Here is a 25,535-nt window from a genome sequence, read left to right on the forward strand (position 1 = left end):
TGGGATACTGCAGTGCAGACCTGCCCAACTTGTGTTCCACCAAGCCACACACCACCTCGGTCATGTACCTCCTGTTTTGCTGTCCCAAGCAAGAAATAAATAACAGGTTTATTGAGGCCCTGATTTCAGGCCGGTGTGTTATAAATTATGCAAGCCTGCTGTAGGCGATTCTCCTTTGCAGTCCCTCAATTCTCAAAATTATACGTCTATTCACTCATTCTCTTGCACCATAATACTGGTGCAGGAATTAACCCATTGTCCTCTCTGCCTACTGTGTGTCCCTAACAGCCATTCCTCCTCATTTGTTGGGGTCAGAACGTCCACAGAAGGAAACAGCTCTACTTGACTAGACTCTCCACAATGTTTTAGAACCTTGGATTTTATTTAATTGCCCAGAGTATCTAGTGTAGACATTCAGCCACCAACACATGGGGGGGGGGGGAGGCTGCAGGGCAGAAAAGTGCAAGGGGTGGTAGGGCCAAGAGCCTTTTAATTGCATGGGTGGGGAGAGAGAAAACAAACAAATAGAGTTTATCAGGAGATCTTACACTGTAATGTGGCAATAAACTGTTGCTAGCACACACCTCACACTTATTTTAAAAACGTAATTTCCACTTATCTAGGAGGACTTGAGATGAACTATTAAACAAAAAAAAGTAACATACATTGCCCTGTACTGTTATAGACCCTATCCTAAATATGTCTATTCGGTAATTATGGGCCTTACTCCCATAGAGTTCAATGGGTCTTACCCTCAAGAAAGTGTGCCTAGGATTGCCACCTTAAAACTTCAATACAGTGCCCACCATCTTAAGTAAATGGTAGCTGTTCTTTTCTAAAGTTAGGTGTTCTCTTCCTCATTTTCATGGGTTCATTATAACAAACCCTCACCCCTCTACTTGCCTGGTTCTGCAGTTTCTGTGGTTACTTCCATCTTACATGTTGCAGGTTATCTTATCTTCCTCCTGTTTTGCTGTCACATCACGGGCACCCTACTAAGCAATGTATTCGCTACAAAATTGTTCTTTTGACCTTTAAATCACTCCCCCCCCCCCCAACTATTTAATAGATTTGCTCTCTCCGTACGAACCTGGCTGTTCTCCGAAATCAGCAGATACCAGTCCCTTTTCCATTCCTAAATATTTATTTGTAAGGTTGCATGGAGAGGTTTTTAATAGCTTCACGTTCGGCTGTGGAACATGCTGTCAGTTACAAGCGGAAAGCATTTCCAACTTGCGGGCCTTTCGAATCTAACCTTAAAAATTATTTCTTTTAGTCAGCATTTCTAAAATGATTGTTTTAGCAATTTTTTTCCCTCCTGTGCTACCAGATCTAATTTTAACTTTACTGATTGTAAAGCACCCCTGGGATGCAGGCATGAAGGTCGCTACTGAAATACAAGATTGCAGAGTATCGTAAAATATTCAGCTTGCGCCGAATAAGGGAAGCTAAATGTTACCCGGCACAATGTTGCCCAAGTGAGACACAGTTAAACACAGCAGCAAAGAATAAATGCCCACCTTTTATCTTAAGACGGCAAAAGACAAATAACAGCCTCCCTTTTAACCATTCCATACTCTGTCTTGGAGGCAACCCTGTTTCTGACAATCAAAAATAATGAAAAGATAACAGATCTCTTTGAAGGTGCCACCTACACACCCAACATGCACAGACCCACTAAGACACAAAATTTTCTATTTTCCAAGAGCATGATTGATAAATGCATGCAGCAAGGGAGTATGCTCTGACCCTTTTCTCCCCTGCTCCAGTCTTGAGGAAAATCCCTCTTCTGAAACTAGTATTTGCCAAGGAGTGAGGGGGGAAGAATTGTTTATAGGCTCCAAATATCAGCTATAGAGGAGTGGTCTTCCTCAATACCAGAGCAGGGGAGGGGGGGGAGTCAAATTCCTTCCCTATGCCTGTTTTGATTCCATTAATTATCACCCCACCACCACCACTAAGCTGGTGCAATTTCCATTTTTAAGAATCTGCACAGAGGCTGTGTATACACGATACATTTTATAGCACACCCCCTCTCCCAAGAATCCTGGGCACAGTATTTTACCCTTCACAGAGCTTCAATTCCCAGGACCAATAACAAACCATAGCCCCCAGGATTCTTGGGGGAGGCTATGTGCATTGAATGCATGGTGTGGACACCTTTAGCTGCAAAGCTGCATTTAAGGTCGCCTGTAGTTTGTCCCAGGAGTTGCCTTGAGAACAGGCTGCCAGTGGCTATAGGAAATAGTCATTCAAAGAATGGGGCAGGGAGAATGAAGTGTGGAGGGGGCACAAGTAGCAGCTCTGCCCCTGGTATCACATCCCTCCCCCCAGCCTCAAATTTTGCCCATTGAGACCCAAGGTCTGAAGTGTGTTGGGTCCAGTGATATTCATCAATAATATGGGGGCCGGAAGGAGCAGTGAAGAAGCCAAGATCGTGGGTGACACCAAATTATTCAGGGCACAACCTGCATATCTTACAAAGTGTTCCAAAAGCGTCTCAATAAACTGAGTAAATGGTCAGAAAAATGGCAAATAAAGTTCAGCGTAAGTGATGCAGACTGGAGCAAAAAATCCAGTTTCATATGGTATCAGGACACAAAATAAGGTCATGTTATCAAGGAAGACGGGCTGAGGCTGTTTTTATTTATTTATTTATTTATTTATTTATTTATTTATGTAATGTTCAGTTCTGACCTTAGGTTTACAGCCTTATATCCCAATCCAAATGTACAGATTGAGATCCTACCATGAGCACTAGAGGGAACCAACAAACCATAGATTACATTAAGCACATGATTCATGATTTAACAGGATAGAAATTTAAAAGGAGAGACCCAAGCCACATGTGGATGCCTCTACCATGCAGATCCTGGGGTCACAGTCATTATTAGAAATTAAGTCCCATTCATTTCAATGGGACTTGCTTCAACACAGTGCAAATAGGATTGTAAAGCCAGGCCCCTGATCTTGCACTTAAATGTCACAGAAACCATCAGATCATAACATTCTTCCCCCAGCCCCCCACCAACAGTTTTCTTTCAGCTAAATGCAACTTCCAAATGAAAACGAAAAAGCACCTTGTTAATTTGTACCAATGGCTGGAAACTGAATTTTGTCAGCAGCAAATGAACCATAATAATGATAATATCAAATAGCAACCAGTGTATAATTTCACTTAGAAATGAGGCCACCATTTCCATGTGTGACAATAGTAGGAGTAAAACAAGGGGATAGGTACTACAATGTGGGCATTATTGCTGCAATCCTGCAAGGATGAATGATCTGTCAAGAAGAACAAGTCTCAGTGCTTCGTTGCCATTTTTTAATTCTTTCCTACTTACGACGCTGATGCTCTAGGAGGTAGATCCCCCTCATTCACCAGCCAGCACCAGGAACACAGTGTTAAAACCTGATACTTCTGACAGTACTGATAATTAGGGATTGGGAGATTCTGTTTCTTGGTCCACTTATTTAATATATATATATATTAAATATATATATTTATATATATTTAATATATAAATGAGCACATGTATTTTATGCAAACCTCATTTTTTTTGGAGCGATGCATTTCTTATTTTTTTATTATACATTAAGCAGCCACCCCAGACATGTAACATTTGTACAACAGCACATATTGCATCAACTACTATGAGTGAGATTGCCACTACACTGGTACAAAGCACTAGGAGGTGCCATATTATTCAGTTAAAGGTAAAGGGACCCCCTGACCATTAGGTCCAGTCATGACCGACTCTGGGGTTGCAGTGCTCATCTCGCTTTATTGGCCAAGGGAGCCGGTGTACAGCTTCCGGGTCATGTGGCCAGCATGACTAAGCCGCTTCTGGCGAACCAGAGCAGCGCACAGAAACGCTGTTTACCTTCCCACTGGAGCGGTACCTATTTATCTACTTGCACTTTGACGTGCTTTCAAACTGCTAGGTTGGCAGGAGCAGGGACCGAGCAACGGGAGTTCACCCCATCGCAGGGATTCGTACCGCCGACCTTGTGAAGTCCTAGGCTCTGTGGTTTAACCCACAGCACCACCCGCGTCCTATATTATTCAGTTAGGCATGCTTAAAGGCTCATCCACACTTCCACTTGTCTGGTGCCTAGACAGCATGGGCCGGAGTGGTTTCTGTTTGCCACACTGCTTTCCCAGGGGAAAGACAGCTTTTTAGTGCTGAATCAAGTACCCATCTGCAGAAAACCCAGTTGATGTTTGCTCCAATTCAGCAATAAAGATTGGGTTTTCCTGGGGGGAAATGGCAGGACAAGTGGAATTCTGCATGAGCCCCAAATCTGATGGAAACTAATTGGGACATGAAACCCCAAACGATATATTTAAGTTGCACTGATTTCTGGATTGAACCCAACAGGTTTTTTCGTTCACACTTCTGTTTATACTTCACCACATGATTCACACTTCTCTAAAAAAAGAATTACCATCGTGTCAGTAACTGAAGAATTACTTACTGTGATCAATGTGGTCAGTTCTGTGGCATCACTGTTTTGCAAGCTGAAAAACAAGAGAAGCGGTAATGTTCCAGTGAATTACTAATGGAGGTGAAACAATGTTGGATAAACACATCTAATGTAATACAGTACGTAGGAATTCCATAAACAATCAGAAGATGACTGCAGCACAATGAATATGCAATAACTAGAACACCTGATCACACACGCACGTACACACACACACACACAAAACACTTAAATTAATTGCAGGATAAAGAACAACACCACAAAGGACTGTAGCATAACTACTTCTTTCAATGACCTACAACCCACAAACCAGGCACAGCACTACTATTCCAGCCATTCTTATATTCCAGTCCATTTGTGACAAGCTGTGCTTCTGAAGCACACTCATCCTACGCTGGTCCCACAGGTTGGCATTGCTGGGCACCTGCAGAAGCGCATACCCCAGGAAGGGGCCCACTGCCAACCACTGGAGTCCCACAGGTTGGCATTGCTGGGCACCTGCAGAAGCGCATACCCCAGGAAGGGGCCCACTGGAGTCCCCATGCCTATTCACCTGCCCTCTCCTAGCAACAACAGGAGCAAAGAGCCTCTGCCCACCTTGCCCTCCTCCTCTGGACAGCTGTGCAGACTCAGCACATAGGGAAAGGCATAACAAAGAGACCGCACTAGTGATGTGGTAAGCCTACTCAAGGAGGGGAGCCACTGAGATGCCCAACAGCTATCTCCAATCCAATCCGATCTCTATTACAATCACAGATCAACCACCCAACGGCTATCTCAAACCTGGAAACAGCACTGTGCACCCCTCTAGCACTGCACATATGGAAATGCACCTGCTGCAAGCAGCTTCAACACAAGGGCTTCCCATGGACATACAGTTTGCTGCTGTCCAAATCAGGATGCTAGACTAAATAGGCCTTTGGTCTGATCCAGTTCTTCTTATCTATATAGGGGTCTGTAAAGCAACAGGCCACTGGATGTTTTCAGAAATGGCCAGCGGGGAGAGGCCACTGACCTGGCCTCCTGGCAGCAGCCTCACTGCACAGTGAGTGCACTGGAGGGAGTGCTGAATTGCCTCACCTAGGGCTGCCCCCCTCACCACCACCTTGTCTCTGCAGTATCCCAGTTTGTGGAAGTTGCAGCACTGTCCCTTGCGTCCAGCCACTCCTGGATGTTCTTCAGGTGAGGAGGGTCAGGAAACACTCTTCCAGTGAGATACATGTGGGCGGGTGTGCATGTGAGAGTTGTGGATGGGATTTGAGGACTAACTGATGATGGGAGTTGTAGTCCAACAGCAGCTGGGGACCTACGTTTGAGAAACATGCCATGAATAGGCATTCGCTCATATGTTACATCATCTGTACGTCATATGTCACATCATCTATATGGTGGAGGAAAGCAGCTTCACCACACACAGAGAGAAAGCCCCATATATGTGACCATGTGGACAAGATTACAGGTAGACAACATTTTCTTATTTCTGACATGCGTGGATGGCACAGTGAAAAAGAGCTAGCATGAAACCGGGAAGTGAATCTTGCCCCCTCCACCACTGCAGAAGCAGCTCTTGCTCCTACCTTTAGGAGCCGAAAGGTAAAAATATAGTAGAATGAAGATGGAGTCAACAGGAATGGGGTCTGGCAGAGCCTAATTTAGCAGCCAAAAGGGAGTTCCACAGATGCACCGTAGCATTGGCATCTGATTGGGGGTGGGCAAGGTAGGGGGGGGGGGAGTTTGGCCAGCTCTTCTGCCTTTAAGAGCAGCTTAATCTGCACAAATTGGCAGTTGATCCTTTTTTATGGCATGGAAATAAACATTATCGCCAGGCTAATGGCTGCAGATTAGGCCAGTTTTAAGAAAAAGTTGGCAATCCTAATACAGAGGCTTTCTTATTCTCCTTTCAGTTTCCATTGAGACTCCTGCCTAATTGAATCACAAAAACACACACACCTCTCTTCAAGCAGAAAAGGCCTAAGAATTTAATCACCTGCTAGCTCTATATGTCCTGTATCTTCTTCCTGGATTCTGGCAATGAAAAAAGTCAACACTGAAGAAGAAACAGTGCTCCCTTTATTCAAAACTGAAACAGCGTTTCCTGGAGTTTTGGAGGTGCTACTACAGCAAGCAATCTACTTTGTCCTCATTAAGCTTAGAATAACCAGCATGCAGCCTTGCAATATATTTATTTATGCTCCATTGAAAGTAGCATCTCAAAAGATTTTCTGAAGGTCATTTTTGAAGTCAAAAGCCTCTACTATTTGAGCAAATTTAACACCATCCATAAGTGAAATGAAAAAAACCCAACCTTGAAATGAAATATAGTACAATGCTAGCAAGGGATGAATGGCATAACAGAAGAATATTTTAATAAAGCCTACCAGAAAACAGAAAGGACTTTAGAAGCCCATCTGCTCAGAGTGAAATCTTCCCACAGAAATTGAAAGATGCTTCATCTGTCTCACTTACAAGAATAAAGGTGACACCAGAACACTGGAATCGCAAAGCAATGTCATTCCACTAGTGTTGCTAGAAAACATTCTTACTTTCAAATTTTTCAACAGGTGATGTCTGCTACTACCCAAAAAATTATCATCATCCATACTGCATCAACACAGTAGATCATGATGAAATGTTATTCATTCCCTGCTATACAATTCAGAAGCAAGGACTGATAGCCTAGCTTTACTAAGGCCACATATATTTAAAAGTTGACATAAAGATAAATGCTGAAACTTCCTTCTAAATACACTGGTGTCTATCGCACTACAGTCAGTATACTTGCGTGATCATGCAATATCATGAAGGGTGGCAAGATGGATGCCTGAAGGTAACTCAACACAGCAATATCCATCACAAATTGTGTTAAGAAGGTTGTGGCTTAGTTCCTTGGCTGTTCTGCAGCCATGTCACCAACACCCAAACAACAACCTGTTAGAAACTGACTAACCCAAGATCGTAAGCTTAATTGGTGTGGGTAGGCTGCTGGACCTAGACCATCTAACAAAACTTTAATACATAAATAAATATGTACAAGCAAGACATCCATACAAAGATAGCAGCAGGAGAAGAAAATATAGTGTAGTCCTGCAGGTGTCTACTTAGAAGTGAATCCCACTGAGTTAAATGAGACATATTCCCTACAGCCTAACTTCTGTATGAAACCGAAATAACTAAAAAGGTATGGCCAAATAAAATAAGCTTTTCACCTGGCCCTGAAAAGGCACCAGATCACCAAGTGAGCACTCCTTTAAGTATGATCCAAAGTTTGGGCACCATTATTGAGAAGGACTGGCAATCTCCACTCACCTCACACCTCTGAAGGTGAAGGGTAGGGAGTCTGCAACAAGGCCCCTGCAGCAAGTCTTCATAACTGGGCAGGACCTCTACACATATTCATGTGTATGTGCATTAAGCCCCTTCACACAAAAATGTGACCTGTGTGTAGTGTGGCTAATGTGTATTTGTCTGTAGTTTGTGGACTGCAGTTCTCCTGCATGCACTGGTTTGTACTGTGCATATATAGTTTGTGGTCTGGTCTGTGAACAATACTGGACCGTCTTCACCTGTCCAGCTTGTTGGCTCTATACAGGTCTGCTTTGTACTCCTCTCCTTAGAATGTGTGTTTGCATGTTCTTGTGCATGTATAAAATGGGGGGGGGGGGAAGGATGTCGAGGATGCCGGCATCCGCCAAAAGCCAGTTACTTATTCTTTGTCAACAAGAGGCCAGCAGAGACCTATTTTATATTACTGGAATTTGTTCTTTCCTTTTGATAGACTATAGCAGGTTGTTTTTTTTGTTCACACCTAAGGTTTGCTGCTCTTGAGAGCTGCTTGCTATACATTGTTAATCACAGCCAAGGGCATTTTACAAATAATGCTGCTCTTCAAAGACAACATGTCCATATTTCACATTTTTAAGAAACTGCTCAGCTATGTTTAGAAATTGATCATTTCCTTGCGCTTTGCCATTGTTTCCAAAGCATGCTGAACACTGCAAGGTCACAAGTTAAAAATGATTGACGAATGACTGCTAACAAATGTCTTCTAAGGCAGAAGTTAAATATATTCCAAGTCTCTCACCATAATTAGTAAAAATCGTCATGCTCTCATTATATTCTTAAAATAACTCTCTTTAGGAGAAATGATCACACTGGAAAGAGTCTGGTTAAGATTTCAAATGATAAAGATTAAAGCTACATGATATATTTGCATTATGCTCTGCATTATATATGAGAATTTAGAACTTATCCTCATATAGTTTAGCTCATTGTGGTTTTTAGAACTCTCCATGTCTGTATTATTCATTCTTACAAAGGCCATTTTGGCTCAGCAATCGCTTGCTTTGTTCTTTAAGCACTGAGGACTGAACTTGCTAACCACTCTCCTGACTCCACTGTGATTGGTCTGTTGTGGTCCCACTGCTTTACAGTTTGGTCATGGCTGCTGCCTTCATTACATCTCAAGGAAGCAGTGGCCACAAGCCAAACTGAACATAAGACTTTGCAACCCATGTCAGCAGCGTCGTTTTTGGTGATTTCCCTGTAAAGTTGCTCAAAAACCTAATTTCCTCCCAAGATTTTGTAAAAGAAGCTCAACAAATTTGGCCAGACCAAAACTCAATAACTTTTCCGTCCGGATTTTCACTTTTTTAAATATGGCAACCCTACTGTAAATGTACCGCTGTAATCGTGTAGGATCTTCTCCCATTAATGCTCCTGCTATTGCACATTCAAAGTGTGTCGTGTGTACATACCTATGTATTCCGCAGAGTGGTAGAAATTATTTGAACACCTAATTAGCTACATTCTGAGGGCCAAGCTACACACTGCAGCAGCACCTTTGGGGCAGAATAGCTTCTGGAAGAGGGAGTTCTTGGGTGAGAAACGAGCACAGGGAATCTGATCTAAATTAGTAATATGTTCCAGATCATGGCCCAGCTAGCTTTTCTTCAAAATAAACGTGTCTGGCTTAAGCATGCTTTTTAAAAAGCATGAACAGTGTGACATGAAGTGTGGCCCCGAGGCATTTCTTTTCAGAGCTGAGAATGGGCATTCAGGCCATTTCCTCTATGCTGAAGACCAAAGCAGATTCTGGAAAATGCACTTAAAAAGTAGTAGCATAGCTAATTGAAAGCTGCTACAGCGCAGTCACTTGGGGGGCTGCTCTGATACTGCTGCCTCTTCATCTCAGAGGAATTAAGCTCTCTTCAGGCACAGGAGAAATAAGTGCTGAGGGAACTTTCTTTCCAGCATCAGCAGAAGGAGGAGGCAGCAGCAGCAAACAGGTTCCCTGCACACAAAATGAGGAGAGGTTACTCCATATTGCAAGTGCTGACACCTCCTGCTGGGCAGAATTTACTTCTGAGTAATTGTACATAGATTTAAGATGCAACTATGGCTGTCACCAGGGCCACTGCTGAGTGGGGGGTGTCCATGGGGTCTGAGCCCTGCTATGTATTTATTGCACTGAGTACTGAATTCCCTCCCCCTACTCCCCTACTTTTTTTGAACATGTTGCAAGAAGAAGGGCTGGACATGCTCCAAGTGCTGTGCCATTGAGACCTTGGATACCCACCATCTTAACTTGTCCAGATCCAAACATGTGTCATGGACCTGTGCCCCAAGACTTTTAAGTACACTGCAATGTCCCTGCGTATTCCTAGAGGCATACATTGATCACATCTCATTTAAACTGAAGAGGCAGATACTGGGATCCTTTTATAAAGGCTGCCTTTGCATAGACAATTATTTGGGGGCGGGGAGCATGGTGCTCAATAACTCATAGCATCAGTTCCAGCCATGTTGGTTTTCAAGTGCTGAAAAGAAAAGCAAATAAAGTTGGGAATCAATTGACTCCATTCTGTCCATTCTGCAGACTGTTTTGTACTGGGGCGCGGGGCACAAACCCTACTGGCTAGCCACTCTGAGCCCACAAGATAAGAGTGGGGTAGAAATCTAATAATTTTTTCTTTAAATAAAATTAATTCCAAATGCTAAGCAACTTGGCTGCGGGTATACAGTGCTATGAAACTGAGATATATAGATATTATATGCTTGTAGAAGGCTCATTTGATGAAAGGTATTATTTAAAAACAAAATACTAACAAGGATTGAGAAACCAAAGGTAGGTGGGCTTTTTAGATTGCTCAATTCATCCCTGTGCCAAAATACTTGCCATAGACTCCATTGCCAATGCAGTTGGCAGCCGTTCCTGTACTAATGCCCAATTGTCCCAAACTGGGATAGTGCCAGCTTTCTTGGGGAACTACTTTGCTGCCCTTATAAATCTCACTGTGCAAAAGTTCTCTTGATATTAGACTTCGCTAAACAACTCCACTCCACCCTTCCACTTAACTCTTAAAAAAGAAAGGGCAATGGAACCCACTTATGCTCTCAATGCCTTTGAAAACATAGACTGCGTGCTCCAAAGAAGAGCATTTGTATAGCAGCATGTCTGAGCTCACAGCTGCAAAGAAGGCTGCAGGAGGCGCATGGCAGTAAAGCCATCTGTAACCGAGCAAGGGCAGTCTGTTCAATTAGGAGACATGAGAGGGGGAATTATATGCTAGTGCAGCATTTCTGTCATGGATATTTTCTACGGACAGCTGGGTATAGGCAAGACATTCAAATCTGCTTTAGCAGACTAATAAGAAAAAAGCAAGTACTAAGGTCGAAAACAAGAGCGTCTTTTTTCCACTGTGACCAAATTATTCTGGTTTTTCCCCCCTGGCATAGTTACCAATAACTGTGCTAGAAATTGCACCTTGAGAAAAGCTTGTAACGGGAACTATCTATACTGTAACTGTGCTCCACAAATGCAAAATGTGGGCAATTCCATTAAAATGTTACGAATGACCCCAAACTCAATACATGAGTGAAGGCTGACTGTCAGGCGCATGAGATTCATCCATATATATCTAGCAAGTTCTTCTTGTTACAAGGATGAGGAAACGTTCTACCTCCACTGGTCCTTGAGTTATTTCTATAGTGGGCACTGGATCCATTCTGAGCTCATTCCAGAAACACCTGCAATAGAGAGGCAGTGCAGCCCAGGTTGTCCCTAACATCTCTGCTCCTGTCTTCTGCATCTGGGGACCTTTGGCATATCAATGGAAATGTGATATTCTCCTCCCCTTTGCATGCCAGAGACCTTATTGTAGACAAAATGAGACTTGGCACAGCCTGGGAGGAGCTCCCCTTTGCCACTCTAGGCAACCTCTTTTAAAATGTTGGTTGCCTTGCTCAGATGTTACACCTGAACAAGGAATACCTGCACCCACTGTCCCTATACCTGCTGGCTCCACCCACTCCACTCTTGCTCATTCCATGCTGAGCAGAAAGGGCTGAATGGGGCTTCTAAACACATTCATCTGAACATGTTTCGAATCCTTCTTGCCATCAGGAACCCTGATAATCCAGAGTTCCTGATCATCGGGAAGCTTCTAAGAGCATTCAGTTGAACGTGGTTAGAAGCCCCCTTCAGACCTTGCGAGTCAAGGTAGGTTCAGGGGTGGGTTAGGCGGAAACTGGGAAACTGGGAGTGGGGCTGGAATACACAGCCCAATACATTGGTATTATATGCCCTGAAGAGGGGCTAGAGTTGGAAGGGACCTTGGTAGTCATCTAGTCAACAACCCCGCTCAATGTAGGTTCTGCAATGCAACTACAGCATCTCTGACAGATGGTGGTCCAACCTGACCTCAAACACCTCCATCTCCCCAAGCAGTCTGGTCCACTTCCCCACTTGCCAAGGATGGTGTCAAGCAGGTGGCGATATCATAACCTCCCAATATTTTAAAAAGAGAATAGTGGCACTTATACATGTGGACCTGTGCAGGGGCACCTAGCAGCCTCAATATATATGAATAATGACAACCAGCCAAGTGCTTTGGGGCATATGCATAATAACATATTTCCTTCACCACCAATGGCCTATTCACCCACAGATGGGGTTAGGATCTGGCCAAAGAGCATGATTCGGGCACCCAGCCAGCCTATCCGCCTACCTTTTAGTTTAAATTTATTTAGATTAAGCAATATCCTTCAGGACTAGACATATGAGAATTACACATCTGCATGGCAATTTCAAAATGAACATAATCCGCAACTGCCATATAGAACTCAGCAATTCTTTATCTCAGTATTTCTTGAAACAATCCCATAAAATATTTTCAGTATTATTATCCACATATTGCAAAAGCACAGCTGAATCTGAAAGCGGGTAGCTTGCTACCTAGTACGCTTCAGTCATGAATTCAGGACTTTGGACTCCTGGTTCACAGCTTCATCTTTGACCCACTACATTTTAAATTACTAACATGCTAGATAACCACACACCAGCATGTTTTTATGGCCCTTCTGAACCGGAGGCTTTATGCTCCAGGTCATTTATTTAAAATATGGCAATGAGATACAACCTCTTGTTCGGAATCACAACATTCCGCTTTATAATGCAAGGTGGCTTCCGTCTTTCAAGCCCTTTCAACTCAAGAGCCATGTGATGTGCTTTGGGGTGTGAAGTCCAATCAGTACATCCCACCTGTAGATCGGGAAAGCTCTGCATGCAGAAGAGCAGACATTACAGGGCTTTTTCTGCAGTGGCACCTTAGTTATGGAACACCTCCCCTTGGAGATTTGTTCTAGCCCCTATCCTACACATTTTTGGTTGGGTTGTCAAGGCTATGCTGTTTTGCCGGGCTTTTGAGCTGACATGATAGTTGTGTGGCATTTTTTTCAACTGACGTGTGTTTCCTGCTGTTGTATTGCTTTTTCAGCTATATTTTATCAGTGCTTGCAGCTTGGTTTGAATGATGCCTTGGGGGCCTTTGGGCAGAAGCATTTTATTTGTTTAAAATAAATAAAATGTGGACCATGCTCTGACCCCAATATAAGGCTGCTTCACTGTATACTTACGTCTTCCTGCTGTCACAACTAATTGTGCCGTCAGTTCAAGGGTGGGGAACCTGTGGTCCTCTAGATGAGGTTGGGACTCTCAACTCCCATCAGGAAGAGCCAGGATTCACACTCCTCCTGCTGAATGCTGATTTCTCTCTTGCTCCTTCTTTTATCCCTGCCCAGCGTGCAGATGTTCTACTTTCCTACTCCAGTTTTAATACTATAGCTGCTGGTGGAACAATCCACTTCCCTGACATACTAGGAATGCCTTTGTGCAAATCTCTGAATGAGAGGCTTATAGCCACTTACCTGTGAGGCAGACTCACTTAAATCAATGGGACTTCCTTCTGAGCAAAAATGCACAGGTTTGCACAGGCATCTGAAGAAGTGTGCATGCACAAGAAAGCTCATACCAATAACAAACTTAGTTGGTCTCTAAGGTGATACTGGAAGGATTTTTTATTTTATTTTTTATTTTTTTAGACTATGGCAGACCAACATGGCTACCTACCTGTAACTAGGTTTGCACTGTAAAGCTTCCTCCATGTGCAATGAACAATGGGACTTAATGGAACATAAATTAGGACAAAAGCAACTATGTCCACAAGTTGTAATACTTGTGAGACAGTTTAGTTTGCTTTCCGCTTCACACCCACCCAGTTGCCAATTTGCCACCTAAGTTATTGGACTTTATATACACTCCAACTAACTGAAGCCTAGGATGTGACATTAAGAGAAATTAACTAGTTGGTTCAAAATGTGACTGCAGTCCCCTCCAAAATTCAACATTAACTTCTCTAATACTGCTCGTCTGAAGGTCTCTCACCTTGACACTCCCCTTTCTAGATAAAGTTGTATCTTTTAGGTAATGGGCTTACTGAAGTTTGCAGTACTGCTATAACCCATAAAAGTCAATAGCCACAGCAGAGCATCCCAGTGACTGTATATTTATGGGGGTCCTGGTGACAAAATAAACTGTAAAGAGACAACCCTGAGTAGCTGGTGCATATCGTCAAGAACAAAGACAAGCAAACCCAGCTTTATGCTCACAGTATGGACCACGCTATGTCAAAATTATTTTTTAAAAAATGTATTTTATTTATTCTTAATCACCAAGGTATTCATTCCTTGCTGGAGATTCACACACATGCAGTTTTAAGTCAAAATTACTTCCAGCAATTTGGTGAAGAGGGCATACAGCAGCAACATTTATTCACCATTGGGGGAAAATGTGTTTGCTTTCTGCTTTCCTTCCACAAAGATCTCTGAAGTAAGGGCAAGCATAGCTATGCTTTAACTTTTATGACATCATAAGCAGTATAATCCCAAACACAACCCTCTGTGCCATTTGTTGTTTTTGTTTAAATCCCACAAAATATGTATTATCCCTCACCAAGGTACCTTTTTAGAACATGTGGAGGCCAACATTTTAGAAATATTTTACGGCCTTTCCAGATAATATATACTTCACACAATAAATGCTCCGTTGTTATTCATTTGTTGAGCCAGATGTCTTTTCTCAAGGTAGCACTTCTCTTTTGTGTTTTTATTTCTCAAAACAGAAATACGCTGTGTTTTTGTCACCAGGAAAATTCAATTCTTTCTCCCCGAGAGCACATTAATTCAAATAACGAGCACTATATATAGGAAGGATGTGGTTTCTGAAGTCCTACAGGTACTTACGGTGTAGTGCCTATGTCATTATTAATGATGAATGACAATATCTCCTGGGTCATTTACATTAAAATAAAATTCTTTAGAGGCTGACTCCTCTGATGTACCACTCAAACGCATGAGTGTTAATGCATCCCATATAACCCTCTTAATAAAAAAATTAGCAAGCAGCAGCAGTTCAGCCCCACCTCGACTTCCATCCACAATAGTAATGTTTTGCTAGTCATGAATGTATCTCCCTCCTTTTGTTCTCTGAAGGTTGATGAATCACCCCCTGCAGCAACAATTATACCATCTGCAGCGACACCAGGGCCAGGCCACGATGATGTTTGGCTTCCTGAGGCAAAGGGTAACATGGCACCTCCTCCATTCTATGCATGCACAAAAGCCAGCCCGACTAGCAGCTGAATTTTATTTCAAAACAGGTTATGAGGCAGATCATCCACCACACCTGAAAGCAGGTGGGGTAGCTCAAGAGTGCACAGCACAATGCACAAAGCACCAGGGATGGGAAAGAAATTCGATTCAGTTCGCCTTTATAGGCACACCTACCTAATTCACACTGTCCAAAACAATATGCAAGCCAAAACAATATGTAACAGCTACCCTTCGAAATTCACACTTACCTGAATTCGCAATGCAGTTCTGCAGCCAAGCAATGCACACAAAGAAATGCATATGCTAGGGTAGGGTTGCCATATTTCAAAAAGTAAAAACAGGACACCCCAAAAGTTGTTGAGCTTTGAAATCCCGGTAATGTCTGGGAAAATCCGGACGTACGGCACCCCTATACTAGGGTAAACTCCATCATCAGCTACCTGCAGGGCCGGATCAAGACCTTTAGAGGCCCTACGCACTTAAAAGATTTTGGTGCCTCCATATATATCTAATTCAAAATGTAAACAATAATAAACCATAAAATAAAATTCGGGTTACATGGTGTGAAAATTGCATTATAATAATAGATACAAAATGGACTTTTTATTTATTGCACAGTGCAATAAATAAATTAAATAAGTCTGTTTTGTATCTATTATTATAATGCAATTTTCACACTATGTAACAAGTTTAAAAGAATGTTTGAAAGCACGGCTGTCCCTACTGTTAGGCAGAGTGAAACAGTTGCCTCAGGCAGCTGTTTTTTACGTATCATGAAAGAGCAGCAAACTGTTAGTTATTTAATGTATTATTAATGTACATTCAATACCAGAAAAGGGAGAGCCAGTTTTGGGGTTGTGGGATTATCTACCTCAGGTGCCAAAATAACTTGGCCTGCCTTGAATATTGAAAGCTCATTGCCTTGGAGTGAGTGGGAAGCGTTTGCTGGTCTGCCTCAGGCAGGAAAAAAAAAATTTGACCAGCCCACTTTGAAAGAATATTTTTTACTTTAATAAACACTCACTAGGCAAACCTTAGGTCGTGGCAGTCTGCTGTACCACAAAACCAATGCCCACAAGCCATATTTCTTATTAAGATATCCCCATTATCTTCATTTACCAACTTAAGACAAAACCTACGTTACCAAAAGCTGTATCAACTGCATTACAACTGATCAGAAAGACTGAGCCCCTCATCTAGGGTTTCCATATTTCAAGCTTTTTTTCGCAAAGAAGTTGGACATTTTGGAGCTATTTCTGAGGAAAATTGGCAAAACCAACACTGCCGACATGGGCTGCCATACACCCAGATTTCCCCGGAAATTTCGCCAGTTTTCGCCTGACATTGACTGCAGCTGCTGTATTCCGGATATGTCTGGGAAATTCCGGACGTATGGCAATTCTACATCGAAAACATTCCTAGCCCAACCTGGTGATGCCTGCTGAAATCTTCAGCATTCTTCCCACTCTACCTCAAGCTGTTGCTCACAAGTAGGCCCATAAAATCACTAATCCTAGGCCTGCTCTCTCAACAGGAAGGTTCCTGTGTGGCCAGAACATGTGTTAGTTATATTTATATATTTATGCCAGCTACTGGTCATGCCTTTAAATACCCACCTCTTGTTTCCCTTAGATATAAGGGGACAGAAACCTATATTGTTTTATTCAACTACTGCTCCAACTACTGTCTAGGCTCAGCTCACTTTTTGATATTGCAGGGAGTCATTAGACAGCAAACTAAACAAACAGAAGCAGTCCCATCTGTGGAAAGGTTGTGGGAAGGCCCTACATTGTTGGCAGCTAGATTTCCAAGGAACAAACACACACACAGAGGCCCCTTTCGTTTGCTATCAAGAACACAAAACGCGAGGGCCACTAAATGTGGAAATGAAGCGGCAACTCCCACATAAATCTGTCTGAGCCACATTCTGGAATGGCTTCACACAAATGGAGCTATTCTAAAGCAACAGCTACAATTGTAGATTTCAACAAAGGGAAGGGGGCTTATGCAGCATAGACCAACAGAACAGGGTGGAATGGTGGGAAATAATCGCCCAAGTTGAAAAAATTGCTGTAAGTCATGAAACGCACAAAACTTTCACATAGGCCAAACAGTATCAGATTCCATGAACATTCAACTAGCATAGAGGGTTGGATCCAGACTTGGTTATACTTAGAGTAGACCTATTGATTTCAACCTAAAAGCTATGCTTGAGCATGGAAAAGCCTGGATCCAACTCAGAATTTTTATAAATGCAGGAAGTAGGACTGGCCCTTCTGTTATCCACAGTGAGAAAGAGCTAGGTGTTTTAGAGGCGACCTCATAAAGGCATTGTAACAAAAATAAAAATATTAGGTCTGTGGTACTCTCCCTCGAACTAATTTAGTAGCAGGAAAATACACAGACTTGTTCCTCCATTAACTTTTCCTTCACAGCGTTTAAAATACTAGATTGGACTTTGGCTGCGTGTAGCAAGACCATATTAAAACAATGCCTCTGGTAGGCAGACTTTATAACAAATGGAAAATGAACTAAGACTCAACTGTAAAGATGTGATCTGGCATGCAGTTGAGGAAGTTACACAATACGAACATGTTTATACAATAAAAATATCAGTCAGAGGCATAGGGACTTTTCAGATTAACTGAAGTTTATTCTCAAAAAGGCTATTGTGCCTATGCACGCAATATTTTAATGTAAACATTTTTCAGTACTAATAAGAGTCATACACTCACGTTTGGGTCTTTATTAGATTTCCCCCCTCCTTCTGCAAGTTGATGTGTGTGCTGTGTTACTTCATTAAAAGATTGATTTAGTGCTGTTTATTTTTAGGCCTCATTAGTACGATTGAGCACATAGATAGACTATCTAACAAAAACAAAAAGCAGCTCATGCAATTCTACAATTCCATGGCTACACAAGCACATTTCACAAAATGAAGATCTGCTTCCAGGCATGATCACATTTCAAAAGATTATGCCAGTAATATTTTGTGGTAGATCTTTTATAACTTACGTTGCAATTTAGCATCAAATTAACCCATTGCACAATGAACCAGCTCCTTTCAGACTCAGCCAATTGCACATTGGTTTGGGGAAACTACATCAGAGCAGAGCTATCCCCACACATTCCTTCACCTGTTCTGTGGCAAACACCTGAGGAGGGTTAATGCCATAGCCAAAAGCTTAAGGTTGCACTGCAGGGTGTTTATACCTCTAATTTCCTGTGATATTATTCAGATAATAGAAAATGCCAAATCTCAAAAGCTTTCATTAATGTTGGAAGTCTGTTTGGTTGTACTTCAACGTGAACGTAAAGTCAACACTTTAAAAAAATCATAATTTCTCATCCCAAACTCAGTATGCCCAAGCCCTCCTCTCTTTTGTTTATTCTCCTTATCTATTTACAATGTCACCATCTACCCTGTTGTGGGCACAAAGCCTCAACTTTATCTTTGACTTCTCTCTGCCCTTTGCTCTTCATATGTCGCTCGCCACTGAGTCATGTTGCTTCTCCTTTTACAACACTGCAAAATCACAGCCATTCCTCTCTGCCCCTTTAGCAAAAAATAAAACATAAAAAATCAATTCATTGAACCCGGAAAGAGCGCTGTACTGCATGGTCTCCCATCCCCACCTTTGTGCAGTGGTGCAATACTTCTGCAATTGTTAAACCACAGTTTCTTGTCTTGACCAAACCAGCTAAGTGGTTTGAATACTCCCTACAAACAAGGCTATCAAGCCAGGATCAAAATGGGTTTATATTTGAGCTTATAGGGACTGCTCAAACCAGTTTTCAGATTTGGACAACACAGAAAACTACTGTTTAATAAACCAGGAAGGAAAGAAGGGTGTACCTGGGCACATAGCTTATTTCAGTGACATTGCTTTCTATTTCCTCCAGAACCAAAGTACACAGTCCTCCAGCTTATTAAATGAAAAATAACAGCAGCGTAACTACTCCATTATAGCTTGGCTATCTCTCCTGACAATTACAGAACAGTGTTGTACTATGTGGAAGACTTGAAAGAGTACTCACAATTGACTTGGAGCCAGAAAGTACTCAAGATGTCTTCTAATTACTTATGACTATAGATGTAGTTCATAAGTATTCGTAGTTTATATGCAGTTCATAAGCAGGGCTTTCAAAAATATGTAGAGAAAAGCTTTCATTTGAAATACCTATCAAGGCATTGACTGTGAAAATGTTTCGACTACTCTAATACAAAGCGGCAATATCCTGTGTGTATGAAGTGTTACCACTCTAACCAGGTTTGTGTACACAGCTGGCCCTACCATTAGGTAAACTGAGATAGAAGCCTCAGGTAGCAGATGCTGGTGAGCAGCTCTCTTCCAGGCATTCATCCCCAGCTATTCCCCATTTCTGGAAATTAGAGCTATTGTGTGCCACCCACCTGTTATATACACCATATAAACTAGCCTGGTGCCTCAAGTGCACTGGAGGACGTTCTCCCACACAACCATCAGTCCAATTAGATCCTTTCATGGGTGATGGGGGGGGTGTTCTTTGCCTTTGGTATCACGCAGCAGAATGTCTTGGGCTGCAACTCCCTGCTATACTCCCCCCTCACACACACACACACACACACACACACACAAAAAAACCAAAAACACCACACACTGTCATTACTTGAAAACCTTCCAACATCCTGGAACACCTATTTCTGCTTCTCTAAAAGCACACGCCCTCCAAGTTAAGAGTGTTAATTGGGGTTTTGTTTTCAGTTATAGGGAACTTTCTCTTGCATCTTGGTTTTTGTGTTCTTCTCTGAGTACTGAAATGCCTCCCCGCCCCCCCCATGGAAAAAAAGTAGAAAGCAGAGGACTTCAAGAGAAGTGAATCAGCAATGTCCACAAAGAAAGGACAGAAAGTAAAGAGAGAATGGTAATGAGAAAACAAGAAGAAAAGCCATATCAAAGTAGTTCACACAACTCTATTCTGGTGGGCACTCAGCCAGTTTTACTGTGTTGAGCAGGCTGCAATGAATAGTGGAAAATCCAAAGCAAATAAAATGTAGAGAAGGCAGAACTGGTGCACAAATCTGGTTCTCAATAAACTTAAAACATAGATTTTAAGGCCTGCGATATTCTTCTGAAGGCCCTTTTCCAACCAGAGCATGAATATGCTACAGCTATAATTAGAAAAATACACATTTGTGCATAAGAGATCCTTAATAAAAAGACTATTCCAGTATACAGAACAAAATACATTTGCACCTGGCTAGTTTTATTATCTCACCATAAATTTAGTCATTGCTAATGCAAGGTAACAGGTATTCCATTTTTTCAACAATTTCAGTTTTTATCATTAACGTTTAACTCTCATATCTAATGCTCCCCCCCCCAACTAAATTTCATTGCTCAGACATAACCTCATCAGGCTGCAGCAATTCCCCAAAAATTCTAGCAAGAAGCCAACAGACATAAACAGTAAAATGACATCATGAAACAATGAAGAATGAGATCTAAAAACTAAATGAATCACGCGTACACCACCAATAAGGCACTATCCTGCTTTGTGAAACCGTTGCAAGATCTTGAGTAATTTTGAAATTGGATCAAATATCCCTTCCCAATGATATTTGTGTGTGGATCTTGTGCTAGCAAACCATATAATGGCTTTGCATGATATGGAACTAATGTTACAACAACATGATACAGGTGCAGGGAGACAGGTGGCTGTTTCTCTGCATCAAAAAGAAGGGCTCAAACAACATGTGTGATTTTTTTATTGTAGATCAAACAACTAACATCAAACTCAGTCTTCTGCCACTCCAACTGTACTCACAATGGATCAAAATTCCATTCTCTGTAAAGATACCATTGATGTGTGAAGTGTGCCATGCTATCACAATATACGCTTGGCAGTTCTGGAATCAACCGCCTGAAGAAATGGCTAGCATCTGCAAACATGTCAACGGAGTAGCATTATTTTCTTCCCAGCTTTATAAAGACCCGCCTCAACAGTCTTTCAGGAGAAAAAGCTACAAAGGTAAAACAGTGCTGCTGCAGGTTCGTTTTGCTGATCCTTCCACAATACACCTCCCCAATTCATCTACTGGAAGCCCCAGTAGTTTGAAAATAAAAGTTTAAACAAAATAAAAGACTGCGTATCATCAAAGCTCCACCAGCACTTCATCAGACACTGTCAAGCCATGAACTTCGCCACGTTGCAGCCTTCAGCGGTTGGAATGGATGGAGTTAATGATGTCAAGAAAATCTACAATGCAGATACAGTACTACATCATGAGCAGATATTTTGATCAGGATTAATACCTAGCAAAAAATGATCTTTCAGCAAGCTTTGACTGAAAATCTTGTACAGCTATTCCAGCCCTCACCCCCACTTTTCTTCACATCAGTGAATTCACATTCAACTGACTCAAACATTCTACAGTAGAAATGTTCTCTTTCAGCACAAGGATACCTGATGAGCACATTCTGCAGAAGCAGAGTAACAGAAAGCTAAGTCTCTCTGCCAAGTTTTCCACAGATTTGCATCTACCACCTCAGTACAGCCTAAGATAGTTGCCAATGCTAGCCACACAAAAATGGAAATAGTATAAATTAACAAGTACCCTTGCAATAACAGTACAAAGTAATATTGCCAATATGAAGTATAGATTTACCTAAAGTTCAATTTAGATTTACCTAAAGTTCAATTTTAATATTACATTACTATATGACTGATTGATAGATAAGAGGGCTTATTTTTATTTGTCCTGCTGATATTTAATCAAGAAGGAGAGGGAATGCCCTCAATGATCTTTTGGATGATTAATTTCCTACAATTGTATGTGTCGCCCCCCCCCAATTGTCTGCAGTGCTAGAGCATGTGCACAACACACACACACACACACACAGAGAGAGAGAGAGAGAGAGACTTCCTTCATGCTCCACACATGCTGTTAGATCACTCTTTTTAAAATGAAGTGGTTTAAGAAACCTCTCTTCTCTCTGTGTGTGGAGAAAGAGAACAGGGATTTCTCTGTTGTTAATTGCTTGGGTAAAAACTAATTCAGACACAAATACTGTGAAATTTTATGGGCATTGTGAGTTTAATTGCAAGGCAAAGAGTTCACTGTACTACTAGTTGAGACTTGCAAACATTCATCTTCTCCTTTGGAGAGAAATAATTAGTCTGCTCTTCTGCATTAAAGGTAAAAAGAATAATGTTATGCAACCCAGGAGCAGCACATCACAAAATTCTTTGATATTTATTGACCAGAAGATTTTCTGAACTTAGAGATTCTGCATGAAGCAGGGGTAGCCAATGAAGTGGCCTACCAGATCTTGTGAGCCACAACTGTCAGCCTCAGCCAGCAATGCCAATGGTCAGGGATGATGAGAGTTGTTGGCTACCCTGGGCATACAGCACCAGACTAAAATCTGAACAGCCACAACATGGGAAGTTTCTGTGTACTGTGCAGGGGGGGGGGGTCAGGTTTTCACAGAAAAACAGAGCAGAATAAAGCTCTGCAAAAGACTAAAATGTCTCCAAGAAAAAGAGAACACAAAGGACAGAATAAAAGAAGGAAAATGACAAGTCTAAAAATCATTTATAATTCTTAGCTCCCTCAGTGTGGTTTTCGAAAAAGTAATTCAAACCCATCTTTATTTTATTTTGTACCACTCATAACTAAGAAGAGGCTAGGGGCTGACTTATGACATAACTCATTTTGTGGGCTTGGACAAGGTGAGATATAGAGATAGCAAAATGATTGCCTTAGCAATATCCCTTCCCTGCACCCGTTTTGCTGACTGTTCTTTACAGAGTATGAGAAAGACGTCTGCCCTTGGTGGGAGAACAGGAGTGACAACAGTTCTGTAACTCTTAGCTCCAACTCAGTGTTCATTGAAGGGAATGAAAATCCATTCCACTGCCCGATGCAGGATAAAACCTATGATGCCCTGCTACTTCCTCCTGCCAACCTAGCAGTTCAAAAGCACGCCAGTGCAAGTAGATAAATAGGTACCGCTACAGTTGGAAAGTAAACGGCATTTCTGTGCGCTCTGGCACTCGTCACGGTCCTCCGTGCGCCAGTAGCGGTTTAGTCATGCTGTCCAAATGACCTGGAAAACTGTCTGTGGACAAATGCCGGCTCCCTCGGCCTGAAAGTGAGATGAGCACCACAACCCCATAGTCGCCTTTGACTGGACTTAACTGTCCAGGGATCCTTTACATTTACCTTTTTTTACTTCCCCTGAACCTCCTTTCTGGCACCAATGCTAAATAAGCTCTGTGTTTTCATGCAGTGTGCAGCAAGCAAGCTTTTGGCTTTTTAACTTTAAAAAATGTTTTTAATTATTTTATGATGGCTTCTTTATAGAACAGCAACAATGAAAGTTAATCCAGAAGCTCATATCACTTTTAAAATATAAGTACATCCTCACAGCAAAACACATCCAAGGTTTGGTTATTTCAGTGGAGCTTACTTCAAAGCAAGTGTGCATTGGAATGCAGCCCCTGTACCAAACCATAGTCTTATATGGAGCAGCAGCTGAAATATCTGGCATCTAATACGGGCTCAACTGGATTTCCAGTAGTTTTCTGTCAGAGTAATCAGTTACTGACAAGTTCCCTCTCTAGACTTAATAATCGGAAGCTAAAAGATTACTTCATTAGAAAGGTGTCAAGAATATATATATAACATTAGCTCCTTTCACCTTCTTAAATGCATGGCACTTGCATATTAAAGGCATGGGAACACTATAAGGATTCTGAATACCATATTTCTTTTTAAACCACTATTGATTCCACCCTATCTTAAAAGGCATTTACTTGTAGGTGAGATTCTCATTGGTCTATGTTACAGCAATGTTTTCTTTTCTTTTCTTTTCTTTTTTAAAAATGCTGCTCTTTTCAAAATGAAAAGGCGTAATGCTAAACCAGGTGTGCGGAACCTTTGACCCTCCAGAGGTTGCCAAACTACAACACCTATCATTGGCTATCCTAGGTGGAGCTGATGAGAGTCGCAGTTCAGCAACATCTGGAAGGGTACAGATTCCCCACACTTGCACCAAACCATTGCTTGGTGCTGCGATAACAAGCTGGTGCAAGGCTGAAATCATGCATTTTCTCCCCTCTTCTTCACTTGCGCAGCTAAAGACAATGGCGACCTTGGCAGCAATTACTTTCCGTTTCCCCGAGTTTTGATGTGTCATTTTGTCTGAACTAAGAATCGTAGTTTATCATTAACTATGGTCAGATTCAAAACAAGCCGATTTCCAACCCGCAGCTGAGGCTACAAGTACATCCCATTGACAGAAACAGAAGGAAAAGATGTTGTGCAAGGACAAGGGATGGCGTGAAAAGCCACCGTCAACACAGGCAGAGCCATGAATGGATTACAGCATGAGTGTTTTTCTCCCATGTGTCACCCATGGCTCTATCCCCGTTAGGCCATTCTGCTAAAATGTATCTGGGTGTCCATTACTAGCCCATAACGAGGGAGCTGTGAGCTAGCTAAACAATAAGGAGCTCAATAGGAAGATGTTAATCTCCTCAGCACTCTCACTAGGTTAAGAGGATTGTATTCCCCACTGCCAATTCCTCCTCTTCTCCTTGGTCATTGCCCAAAACTGAGTCTTCCTCCTCTCCCTGAGTAGGTCCTTGCATCTGAGAAGACCCCTGGTGGCAGAGGCTTCTGGAAACACAATAGGCAGTCCTACGCCAACCCCAGGCTGCCAACAGGTCCTCTGCAGCCTTTGCTCTTCCCCGCCATCCGACAAGCCTGGGGAAAGAACAAGCCCTACCCTGGGTTGGTTCTCTATCTCACAGCCTGGTAAGAAGGAGGAGAGTGAGTGAATCGGGCTGTGGGGGGGGGGAGAAAGTATGGTGGACGGCAAAAAGGTTCCCTCAAATCTGGCACTTCCGTGATGAGGGCTGGAGTCAAGTTAGCATAGTCAGGCATTTGATGAGACCTACACTCCAGCAGGGGGCTCCTCAGACTCTGCTCCTCCACCTCCTCACTGCTGCTTCCTGTTCACCTCTGAGCAGTGACCAAACAAGGAGAAAGAGCACCAGTCTTAGCTTCTCTCATTCTTGCCAGTGGCATGGATCTGCCTCAAAGGAGAAGA

The 25,535-nt window shown here is 42.2% G+C and overlaps 1 protein-coding gene across 20 annotated transcripts in view; it reads right to left on the reverse strand.

Moving 5' to 3' along the window:
• The window catches only part of BAZ2B (bromodomain adjacent to zinc finger domain 2B), a 190,491-nt gene that overhangs the window by 135,644 nt on the left and 29,312 nt on the right, over positions 1-25,535 (reverse strand). For all 20 annotated transcript variants that reach the window (XM_077936471.1, XM_077936459.1, XM_077936486.1 and 17 more), the window contains exon 2: positions 4,480-4,522. The gene's annotated coding sequence lies outside the window, so the exon portion shown is untranslated. The remainder of the gene's footprint in view (positions 1-4,479; positions 4,523-25,535) is intronic.

The sequence above is a fragment of the Podarcis muralis genome, chromosome 1 (assembly GCF_964188315.1).
Source record: "Podarcis muralis chromosome 1, rPodMur119.hap1.1, whole genome shotgun sequence".
In the NCBI taxonomy this organism is placed as follows: Eukaryota; Metazoa; Chordata; class Lepidosauria; order Squamata; family Lacertidae; genus Podarcis; species Podarcis muralis.